Source organism: Phoca vitulina, unplaced genomic scaffold, assembly GCF_004348235.1.
Source record: "Phoca vitulina isolate PV1807 unplaced genomic scaffold, GSC_HSeal_1.0 scaffold8, whole genome shotgun sequence".
NCBI lineage: Eukaryota > Metazoa > Chordata > Mammalia > Carnivora > Phocidae > Phoca > Phoca vitulina.
Genome location: NW_022589711.1, coordinates 42,590,673 through 42,602,292, shown reverse-complemented (window position 1 = coordinate 42,602,292; position 11,620 = coordinate 42,590,673).

Below are 11,620 nucleotides of genomic sequence, written 5' to 3'. Positions count from 1 at the left end.
TAAAGCATTAAATCAGAACATGAATTCACTGCAGAAAAAAATTAATTTTAATGAATGGTATAACAAATTGGTTAAAATAAGGAAGCCCGAAGAGATAAGAGAATAATAGTTATAAAAAGAACTAGCCATATGGAACAAAATCAGGCATAAATGAAGCAAGAATAAATGGATGTTCAAAATAACAAATAGAACTCTTGGAAATTAAAAGGTATTCATTGGAAGTTTAAAAAATACTTAATGGTTGGAATAAACTTTAGACCCACTAAAGGAAGTACTGGTGACTGGTAAGATCAAACCAAGATGCTCACCCCAAATTCAACACAGAGAGACAAAGAGCTTAAATATATAAAAGAGTGATTACGTGCATATAACATGAGACCTAAAAAAAGAGAATGAAAAGAACAAGTGAGAAGCAATGTAAGTTGCTTAGCATAAAAGTAATGGCTAAGAATTCCCCCAGAGCTAAAGAAAACCATAGGTCATCAGGTTGAAAGTTGGCTCTAGGTGACAAAAGGATAAATAAAAATAAATTCCCACTTGGAACACTGTGATGAGACTTAGAACATAAAGAATAAAAGGAAATCTTAAATGTGTCAGAAAGAAAATACAGATTATCACACAAAAAAGAGAATACTACCAGACCTCTCAGTGGCAATATTATGCCACAAAATGATGGAAAAAGCATTCTTCAAGGTGAACAAAATTTGATGAACGAAACTCTCAACTTAGACTGCTATACCCAACTAAAGCACAATTTGGGTGATGGAGAAAAGTAAAGATATTTTCAAACACACAAAACTAAAACTATAATCCACAGACTCCCGTTGAAAGGACCTCTGCTTTACCAACCATTCCTCCCTCCTGCCCCCTCTAGCAGTTTCCATGCCTGGGCCACCCCCCCCAACCAAAGCCATGCATGGTGCCCTGACCTTGCCCACGTTATTCACCTCTTCTCTCCAGTCTCCCTCTGCTCTTCCTCACCTTACTCTTTCCCTCTACCGACCTGGGTCTCGTTTTCCCCATGGTATGGGCACCGGGTAATGCGTCCACTTGCATCCCACCACACCAAGCCAGACTGCAGCGCCTCTGGGGCCTGGAGTTTCTGCTCTCTCCTCCCCTAGAGCATGCAACCACTCTAGGCTGGAAGCAAAGAGAAATGCCGCTCCATCATCCTTCATGCAGTGGCTTTGTACAATGGGTGGAGTGGAGGTAAGAAACACGGGTGCCAGGGAAAAAGGAGGAGCTCCAGGTCATGGGTAGAGAGCTGTGGTGGCAGGAACACTGAGAACTCCAACCATTGCTATAATGAGTCATGATCTTAGAATGTCCCTCTTTGTGCTGCTTTGGGAGAAGGGGGTTATTTTGTAGTTTTCTAAATACATGTGTCTCAAATCAAGAACAACTAATACAATAACGCTATAGTTTCCTGACAATCTTAGATACTAGGGTTTCATAGAATTTCCCATCTAGCCAAGAGTTATTCTCATTCGTGCCATGAAATTGTAGCAGACAAGGATCCTCCCACACAAGAGTATTCTGACCTAAGGCCTGGTCTTTCCCTAGCTCACGGTCTTACTGGTTGAAGCCTCAATCCTCCATCTTCAAATAAGGAGTTTGATCTGTGCTCTGCATGCACCCTGGCTTAGCGTGTGTGTGTCTTCTTTTCAGGTTCTGGGGTTTGCATGTTGCTTCGAGGGCGGAGTTTATCTGTGGAGATTTTTGCAGTGATAAAGAACCACTTTATTTCAGTGCTGGTGGCCTCTTGACCAATTTAACAGCCTATTAACACCACCTAACCACTTTTAAAGAGGCTTCATAGAAACAAAGTCAAGGCTTTTCTGATGACTTTGACACAATCAAATTTAATTTCTCCAAAACATTGCATAAGTAGAGAGCAGAAAACCTCCAAATATGATAGGAAGTGACAGATATTTTTTTTATTGTTATGTTAATCCCCATACATTACATCATTAGTTTTAGATATAGTGTTCCATGATTCATTGTTTGTGCATAACACCCAGTGCTCCATGCAGAACGTGCCCTCCTCAATACCCATCACCAGGCTAACCCATCCTCCCAACCCCCTCCCCTCTAGAACCCTCAGTTTGTTTTTCGGAAGTGACAGATATTTTTAAAAATTGATGAGATATATAAAAAGTAGATGAATCTCTAAAAAGCCAAGTCATTTGAGGGTTCTAGTTTAAAAATAAGAGATTAAAATATCCACCATCTCTCAGCAGATTTTGCAAACAAAATATCTTTTTATGGCATTTATTTCTCTTTTTTTTAATACAAAAGACTTATAGAAAAGTACAGGGAAAAAAATTCAGCTTTTTTGGCATTGCCTGAGAGAGAACCACAATTCTTTTGGAGTCTACTGTTTTTTAGCCTACCTTTTTTCTCTCAACATACATAAAAATTAGCTTAATATATCATAAATTTTTCTTATGAATTTTAGTATTACTACAACATAACATTATTTTATGATTCTGTTGTATCCCATTGTGTAAATGTATCATAATTTGTTTTACCAATGCTGTCTGGCTATTTGGCTGTTCCTAATTTCTCACTATGATAAATAATGTTACAATGAACACCCTTCTACAAAAATTGTTTCTGCACATCTTGGATTATCTTTTAAGGTGACTTCTGAAACTTTTCTTCTTACAGAAGCCTAGAGTAACTGACTCGAGAGAGAACTTTTAGTATATGTGCTGCCGAAGCAAGCACGAGAGAGAGGACTTTTAAGTGTCGTTTTTTTCTAGCTCAGGCTCTCCCTGGAGTGTTGACCTTCTGGTTCACAGTGGTACCAAATACTAGATGGCTCAGATGGCTGCATCATTCTTAATAAGTGGGCTCATGAATAGTAAACTCTTCATTTCCATCTTGAAACCCTAGAATTATTTTGCCATTCTATTCAAACCAATTAAAACAAAAAACAAAAACAAATCCTGGGACTGACTTGCATGCCAACTTTTTGATGCAGCTGAAATTAATTTTTATGTATTTAATATGAGGTTGTGGACTGTTCTCTGAGAACTGTTTATTTTTAGAGTTCTAGTTGCTGTTCCTGTGCCTTCCCAATGCCAATTTATTGTTAAGTTTATCAGATCTATAATGTACATTTTAATTAACTCCATAGTTGGGCCAACTAGAATTCTGCCATACTTAATTGAAATTTTGGAGAAACTTGGTAGCATCTTAACACACAGTTCAGTCTTATTTAACATGAGTCAGAAAAAAAAGACATCTTTGACTCACAAATCTGCTGCCCTTACATTAGCAGTCTCTCTGAAATCCCAGCAGGCAGAAAATGAAGTCACTTTGGACCAAAGCCCAAGAACACAATGACTTCAGAACACAAATCTTCACTTAGGGAAGAGTTCATAATAGTCATCCTAACAAGAAGAATTTAAACTCCCCTGGACATTAATAAAACTGCTTATGTTCAAATAGTCAAAAAGGGGCGTGGGGAGAGAGAGGGGGATAGAGTTTTCTCCTATCTGTTTCATTCCATTGTTTTTCTTTTGTTGGTGTCTTTTGATAGCACAATATCTAAATGCATAATCATGGGATACAATAGTTCTCATAATTTCATCCACTAAAAAAAGAGGGGAGGGACACCAGTGGCTCAGTCGGTTAAGCATCTACCTTCCGTTCGGGTCATGATCTCAGAGTCCTGAGATCGAGTCCCACATCGAGCTCCCAGTTCAGTGAGGAGTCTGCTTCTCCCTCTCCCTGCTGCCCCCCCTGCTTGTGTTCTCTCTCTCTCTGACAAATAAATAAATAAAATCTTTTAAAAAGGGGGGGGCAGGTTTATCCCAGCTGACCTAATTACTGGTAAAGTAAATCTGATTGATTAAAATAATTTTTTTTCTGAAAATAAATAACAATGTTCTAAGTGTCTTGGGTTTCTAAGGTGAGGCAGCCGAAAATTAAGTTTATGGCCTGTGGCAAAAACAAGCAACATATCTTAAGATATGTCAGATTTCCTGGCTATAAACAAGTAACTGGGGGAAATGGGCATAATGAAAGCATAGAATTTCCAAGTCAATTTTTAGCAGTCCTTACCCTGGAAGAATTATAATCGGTTTCTAATAAAGGCCAATTCTAAAGCAGCAGTATGAGAACTTGATGTTCATGGCAACTTTCACAACTATGGCTTGTTTTCTTACAAACCTCTATCGTACAGTTTATAAAAATCGGAGAATGCTGTCTGGCTCCTTTTAAACGTTTACATGAATTCAAACTGAAAGGATGCCAGAGAAAGAAAGAGAAGCCTTCAGAAGGGCTGGAAAAGGAACTCAGAGGCTGTGCTGAGAGCTGGGAGTGCCTTGGGGCCTGATTCCAACCACACCCACCTCTCCAACACCTGAGCCAGAACAACAGTGGGAGAATAGATGTGCCCTCGTGTTCTCTCTTCATAATCAAACAGAAGAAAACTATGTGATCGCCCATCATCCGTGTGTAACTCAAGGTGAACCCAGGTTGGGAAATGAGGGAAGTGCCTGGGGTCAACGTGCATGGGCTTCGCTATGACTATAAGAAGGAAAAGCACAATCAAGACCTAATGAGCCTGGGCCTCCTGCCAAGGCTGGCCAGGCTACAAGGATAGGACTGGGCTTCTCCTCAGGGAATATGAGCATATAAGTCGCCAGCTGACAGGGCCCTGCTCCCTGACTCAGCACACAGGATATAGGAACCACAGGGGGAGGGGCCGTGGGTTTTTATACAGCAACAACAATAATACACAAAGCACTTTCATCTTCTTTTATTTTCATTTTTATTCCATGGATTCTTCACATTTCCAACCATGGGTAAACTCTTAAGAGAAATGGTGCCTGAAATAGAGTTTAATTTTCAAGATGCAAGGGAAAGGTTCAGTAAGGGGTTCTACATACAATCACATGAGACCCAGGCTCTGAGGAGGTAGTCAGCACGCACTGTTGCGGACTTGCTGCCCTGGTGGGCTCGCTCAATAGGCTCAGTTTGGTTCTGCTCCCCTGGGAGTGTTCAGAGAGCTAGAATGTCCCACCACTTACAGAGAAGAACATGTGCAGGCTAGTCTTACCCAAAGTATGGCAAAGAGCTGCCAGATGGAACTTGGAAAACCCTGCTGTCTCAAGCCCTCATTCCTCTCCCAGGTGGACATGTGACATTTCCAGAAGAAAACACTATTCATCTATTTTCCAATCTAGTAAGGCTGACATTTCCAAATAGGTGAGTCAATGACCAAGACTAAACTCTCTCCCACACTTCAGACTCCCAGTGCATGATTAGTCCCTAGGAAAGAAATTTTCACATTGGTATAGGCCCCGTCATGAAGTTTTACAAGCAGCCTACAACTTTCAATATCTAGTCTTGCTTTCAATATCATAGCTCTGTGTGTGGCTAACACAAGCTACTCCACCTATGCAAGGCACGAACTCCTGGAGAACCATCTCATCCAAAGCCAACAGCTCTTCAATGTTACCACCTGTAGCAAGGCTCTGGCATTTGCTAGAACCAGCTTTGGTCTTGCCCCCTTAATGAAAGCTTGTGACCCTAAATGGTCCTGGACCGTGGATGCGGCAGCACCAGCTATGGGTCCAGCAGTCTGAGCTATTTCAAGCATTAACTCATTTGTGGAGGCATAGAGGGGTCCTTGGCTTTAGGGGATGGGCAAGGCATTCAATGGAGGTGCCTCACATCTCTCTCTCAGTTCAACCTTAAGTAAGTCCACATTCAGTCTCACAGCCCTGAGGCTAAGTGAGGAAGTTCCTAGGTCTGCTGGAGATGGTTCAGGAGTCACCCAGGCCTTAGGGTTAAGCCTCTGCTGTGGTCCTCAGTGTCTGATACACACTGTTTGCATCCCACTTTTTGACTAAACCTCTTAACAAAAATGTTTGCATTATGGGGCGCCTGGGTGGCTCAGTTGGTTAAGCAACTGCCTTCGGCTCAGGTCATGATCCTGGAGACCCGGGATCGAGTCCCACATCGGACTCCCTGCTCAGTGGGGAGTCTGCTTCTCCCTCTGATCCTCCCCCTCTCATGCTCTCTGTCTCCCATTCTCTCTCTCAGATAAATAAATAAAAAATCTTTAAAAAAAAAAAAAAAATGTTTGCATTAACAGGTTGGTGTCCTTACTTGCATTTCATAGATGGACACATGAAGGGTGGGGACTGAAGTGTCCTTGCCCAAGAACACACAGTGAAAGAGTCAGAGATCTTCCCAGCCCTTCATTTGTCCTTTGGCCTTTGAAGAGTAAAATGCCTATTGATTAAGCCTTATCCATTTTATGTTCTTTGAAACCCCGGCCTCAGAGGTTCCCTGGTTCAACTTGCCATTGCTGTTCTACACCCTTCTTAATCAGAAACCATCATACCATTGTTTTTTTGGAATTATACTGAAACATCAGAACAATGAAAACAATTACAGAACCTGAAAGATAGAAGCAACTTTTGTGATCATTGAGCTCAATCTCCTCATTTTCTAGATTAGGAGCCTGAGCGCAGTCCAGTGAGGTGAAGAGGTTTGCCAAAGTCACAGGCTATGTGGGGAAAGCCAGGACTGCAGTCTAGATATCTTGATTCCTAGGAAGCTGTCTACCCAAGAGTCTTAACAGACATAAATTTGTTTCTTTTTTTATACCCAATCCAAAGTATTTAGCATTCCTAGAGCATTCCAAATGGGTGAACAATAGCAGAGAACTCAGTGTGATCCAAAACAAGGATCTTCAAGAGTGTTTTTGGCTTTTAATCTGTTAACCATAAGGAATATTGAATTTAGCAAAGTACGTCGAAGTTTTCTAAGCAACATGTTAAGAACAGCTGAAACCAATTAAATGCTAATCAGTTTTACCCTGTCTGATGCAGAGTGGAAAAAATTTTCCAGAGGTCTCTCCACCCTGAGATGTTCTTGGCAATGGGTCTCTGTGCTGTGGGCCCCCTCCCATCTCTCTTAGTCATATACACAAAGGAAGAGAAGACCTGGCCAACTCCCTTCAAATCTGAGAGGAGAGCAGAACCAGCCCAAACTTTCCCCTTGAAATAAAAGTGCATCCTGGGAAGAGAAGGCTGCAGACTCTAAGACAATGCACAGCTCAATTGTGAGACTATAAGAGACTGAAAAATGCAGTGAAGTCCAGCCACATCAATCAATCTTCTGTGGCCACCTCATGGACTGATCAAGCATCTCTATTACCTAACACGGCTTTCCCCAAAACACCATCTTCTTTCGTGAGAGATAGGTAGCAAAGCAGATTTTCAAATCCAACAAATTGGGATTTAAATTTGGGCTTTGCAATTATTAGATGTGGTCTTAGACAAGTTACTTAACTTCTCTAAGCCTCGGTTTATTTATTTGTTAAAGGGGAGTAATAATATCAACCTTTAAGAATTAAATGAGGTAACACTTACAGAGTATCCAATTCATAGTGTAAGATCAGCAAGTGCTGGTGTTGTCCCACACCATGCTTCCTAATTAATTGTTCACATACTCTTTTCTTATATTAAAACAATTTTAGTCACTTTTCTATTAGTCTAGTTCAAGTGTGTCACTGTACGTATGTGCATCTATTTGTCTGTCTGACTATACTGCTATATCTTTCCTGAAAGACAGATGGATAAGAATATGTGTATTAGGAAACCAAAAGCCAAAGTGCCCTGGTCTACTGCTTGTGTGCAGAATAGGGAACATACTGTTCTGCCCAGGGTTTTTTTGTCCAATATAACTATCAGCTTCTATCCCTAAGACCTAAGAGCCTCTAGAAGATACCCACAGTTCACCAGTTTGCAGCATCAGTGTGTATACATTTTTTAATCTGTTAACTTTCATGTAACTACATGCATAAAAATATCTACATGGGTAGATAGACATATGTCTTAAATTATACCTTTATTTACTTTTTTCTTTAAATCACCTTTTGATTAATTAAAATAATTATATTAATTAATTAAAGACATAGTACTAATTTTGTGTTTTTGTTCTTTTGTATTTGTGTCAAGGGTAGGAGTGGGGAGGGAGGAAATTATATACCCAAGTCAAATCACCAAGTGTTTATTAACATTTAAAAGATACCCTGTGACTTCTGTTTCCAGGAAGACAGAGGAGATGTACTTTTCCCTATTGCTCCCAGTAAGCACAATTGAAAACCCTGGACATAAAATATAAAACCAACATAAGAAGACTCTGAAAGGTGGACAGAAGAAAGGACTTTGAGATCTAAGGAATGGCATGGTGGTGAACTCCCTGGGTTTTCTTTTTGCCTCATACAACTCAGACATGGAGTTGAGGAAGCATGCAACTCAGAAATGCCAAACAGTTGCAGACAAAACAAACAAGCAAGCCCTCAACAAAAGCCTGCTCTCTTAGCCAAAGGACCAGAAAATGGGCATTGTAGCAAGACAGTTTCTAGGCAAAATACCCTCTATTCCAAGGAAACACCAAAGGAAAAATCATGCCTCATACTCTCCCATACCAGCAAAGTCCTGGTGGGAAGCTTAGACTTGTACCCTTGGAAGGCTGTAATGAGTCATCCCAATCCCTCTGCTGGGGTAGTACAAGAGTGTCAGTGGAGACTATGTGGGGAGTCTGACTTCCATTTCCACCCAGCAGTAATGAGACATGCTTGGGTGGTATCATAGGAGGCCTAGTGTAGAGTCAGGACTGTTCACCATCACCCTGCCCTGTGGTAACCAAGACACCTCCACCACAGTGATGGTGGAAACCACGTGGAGAATCAGAACTCCCAACTCTGTCCCACAGTAGCAAGAGGCTCAATCACCTTGGGCATCAGTGGAAACCAAGTGGGGAACCTTGACGTCTACCTCCACCTGGCAGTAACAAGGTGGCAGTGCCTTTCTCCTGCCAGAGAATGTCCTAAAAAGCCAGACCAAATAGAAGGTTTGAATAAGATCAAGAGACTCGTAACATAATATGAAAATGTCCAGATGTCAATAAAAAAATCACACATCATACCAAGAACCTGGAATATCTCAATCTGAATGAAAAAAAAAAGATGATCAATAAATGCCAACACTGGGATAACAGAGATGTTAGAATTATCTGACAAAGATTTTTAAGTAGCCATGATAAAAAATGCTTCAGTGAGCAATTAGAAATATGTTTGAAACAAATGAAAACTAGAAAATCTCAGGCAAACAATAGAAAGTCTCAGCAAAGAAACAGATGACATAAAGAAGAACCAAATGGAAACTTTAGAACTGAAAATGCAATAACCAAAATAAAAATCTCATTTGATGGGCTCAACAGCAGATTGGGGCTGGGTGGGTGGGGGGGGGGGACATAGGAGAGAAACAATAACATAAAAGTTAGAAAAAATAGAAATTACCCAATCTTTATTTTACCCAATCTTTACAACAGGGGAAAAAAAATAGACTGGAAAAATTGAACAGAACCTTAGACTTGTGGAATCATAAGAAAAGACCTAACATTTGTATCATCAGAGTCCCAGAAAAGAAGAAAAACGATGGGGCTGAAAAATTATTTAAAGAAATAATAATTGGAAACATCCCAAACTTGGCAAGATACATATACCTCCAGATTCAAGAAACTTAGGAAACTCCAAATTGGATGAACCCAAAGAAAGCCATGCTAAGACATATCATAATTAACCTTCATAAAACTAAAGGCAAAGAAAATTTCTTGAAAGCAGCCAGAGAAAAATGACACCCTACCTATAGCAGAAAAACAATTTGTATAGCAGCAGATTTCTCATCAGAAATCATAAAGGCCAAAAGAGAGTGGCACAGTACTTTTAAGTGCTGAAAGAAAGGAATTTTCAATTCCAGAGTCCTATACTCCACAAAAATATCTTTCAGGAAGTAAGGGGGAAATCGAGACATTCTCAGGTGAAGGGAAACTAAGAGAAGTTGTCGCCAGAAGAACCACACTAAAAGAATGGCTAAACAGAATTCTCCAACCAGAAAGGAAACAATAAAAGAAGAAACCTTGGGACATCAGCAAAGAGGAAAAATGGGTAAATACAATAGACTTTTATTCTCTTGAGTTTTCAGAATTATGTTTGACAAGTACAGCAAAAGTTGTAACACTGATATAGTTCTAAATGTAAAATATTTAAGGGGTGCCTGAGTGGCTCAGTCGGTTAAGCATCAGCCTTCAGCTTAAGTCATGATCTCAGGGTCTTGGGATCGAGCCTCGTGTTGGGCTCCCTGCTCAGTGGGGAGCCTGCTTGTCTGGCTCTCTCTGCCCCTCCCCCTGCTCATGTTCTCTCTCTCTCTAATAAATAAATAAAATCTTTTTTAAAAATGTAAAATATTTAAGACAACTATATTATAAATGGGGAAGGGTAAAGGGATATAAAGGGAGGTATGGCTTCTCTAACATTATTCGAACTGGGAAACTGATGACACCAACAGATGACACATTAGATATCTATAATGTAATTGTTAGAGCAATTACTAAAAAAGCTATGCAAAGAGATATACTCAAGATTACTACAGATAAATCAAAACGGAATTCTAAAAAATGTTCAAGTGGTCCATAGGAAGGCAAGAAAAAAAAAACCCAGAGAAATGAAAATCAGAGAGAGAAAATAGAAAATAAAATGGCAACAATAAAAAGTGCTCAGGGCTTAGTGGGTGCACACATGAGTATACAAACCAGCACCCAAATGCCAGGGCCACCTCTGCAGAGGCATCATTCATGCTAGAGGACTCCTTTTTGCCTGGGCCATTTCATAGAGATTTCTATCACTCCCTGTTGCAGGGCACTTAACTCAAGCATCTCTAGTCTAATCACTGATGACTCCTTTCACAGTCCCTGAGAAGCCAGCATTTCCCCCTAGTTCTTCTTGCTGGAGTTCCTCCTGGACATTCCATTGGAAATGCCCAAGATGATCTGACTACACTCCAGCTGTCTTTCTCCCAAGTGGCCTACATCTGGTCCATAGGAAATGGTCACACCTCCCTTGTCCTCAAAACTCTGCTAGTACAGACCAATCCTAACTTTCTAACACCTAACTTTCTAGCCACCTCCACCCGTTCTTAGATAGAGTCAGTTGCCATTACTCTATGTCCCCTAATGGCAGGGAACCCCTTCTATGTCTCTCTGTGTGGTCTTAATGAAGCTTGTCACACTAGCTTGGAAGAGATGGCAGTCCTCCCCTTGGGTCTCTAGCACCAGACCCCTCCTAGGAGATCCTTCAGACTCCTCCTAGGAGATCTTCCTCTCCCTCTACCCTCCGACTCATTTTAAATAACATTGTTCTGACTAAGGGATGCAAAAACCATGAAACCAGTTCTCCACATTTTCCTTTGTAAACTTGCATGGGAGGAGTCCGTCTATACTAACTCTGGTAATATCTCTATTGTATATTGTGTATTGCACTGGGGCCTCAGTCAAAACAGTGGTGGGAAACCACATTCTAACATCCTGCTACATTTATTTGTATGATTACCTTCTATTTAAGGAAAGTGATATGAGTTTTTCATTTACGGTAGAGAGAGTTTATTTTTTTTTTTTTAGTTAATGTATTTAATTATAGTGACTTGATTTTTAAAAAATATTAAGCAATAAAATACAGGCGATACATAGATAAGACTAAAAACACAGAGATTGTGTATGAGTAATAGTCATTGTAGATTATAAATCAAAGGTA